This window comes from Lepus europaeus, chromosome 7 (genome assembly GCF_033115175.1).
Source record: "Lepus europaeus isolate LE1 chromosome 7, mLepTim1.pri, whole genome shotgun sequence".
NCBI classification, from domain to species: domain Eukaryota; kingdom Metazoa; phylum Chordata; class Mammalia; order Lagomorpha; family Leporidae; genus Lepus; species Lepus europaeus.
The window spans coordinates 50,737,210-50,738,217 of record NC_084833.1 but is presented as its reverse complement, the minus strand read 5'-3'; positions in this window follow the sequence as shown (position 1 = coordinate 50,738,217).

The window sequence follows — 1,008 nt, the reverse complement described above, 5'->3', positions numbered from 1 at the left end:
TGAATCTGTCATATACTTCAAATCTTTTTATTTTAACCCATGCCAGTTCTTCAGGGCTGTACATATTGATGCTCAATGTAAATAAAACTATTATGTTTATATCAAAGTGATAAGCCTTACAAGGCATTAGGAATTTTAATGTTTCTAACTATTCAACATGGGCTAATTAAAGTATAGCAGAATACACCAACACGAAGAGGCAGTATAATGAGCTCTATACAGTGGCATTGAGTCTTATTGGGATGGGGGAGATTTTAAGTTCTGAAGTCAATATATAAGACTTATATCTAAAATCACATGTTGAAAGAAATTACTAAAACTGGCCTACAATACAGAACACTTTTTTTTCAGTTGAGTACAAGTAGTGGTTTGCAATTAGGAACAGGTACCAAAACAAAATCATACATATACACACACACATTCATGTAGTATCTTTAAACAACTGAATCACTAAGCAAGGAGGTCACCCAATCAAAGGCATAGAAGGAAGAGTTCTTCCTGAGCAAAGAGCAGATTATTTAACTTCCTGCTTATACTCCTTCTCCAGACTATGCACTCATTGAGTATGAGGGCAAGTGGGAGGATTGTTCACTGTTTTGTGTGTGTGTGAAAGTTAGAAGTGCTTGGTGCAATTCCACTGTAAGTCAAATAGTCACACTGTACTTGTGGCCTACTCCAAAGTTTAAATAGCAAATTCTTGAGGGTACTTCCAGGGTAGTGACTGACATCTCATAAATTCTAATATTTCATCAGATTTTTCCCTCAGCAAGGTTGCCGTAGTCTCTTTTACAATTCACTCTTTAAAAAGTCACAGAGATTTAAACCCATTATAGAGTTTGAGATTTAGAAAACAAATTAAACTAACATTTTAGAGCTTATGTATCATCACGTAAATTCTTCCTTTAAGTCCTCAGAGTAATTCTCTGAGGTTTCCTTGAAATAGGGCTAAGGAATTTGCACAAAGCCAATGGCAGATTAGAATTAGATAAAAAATCCAGGTTACTATCT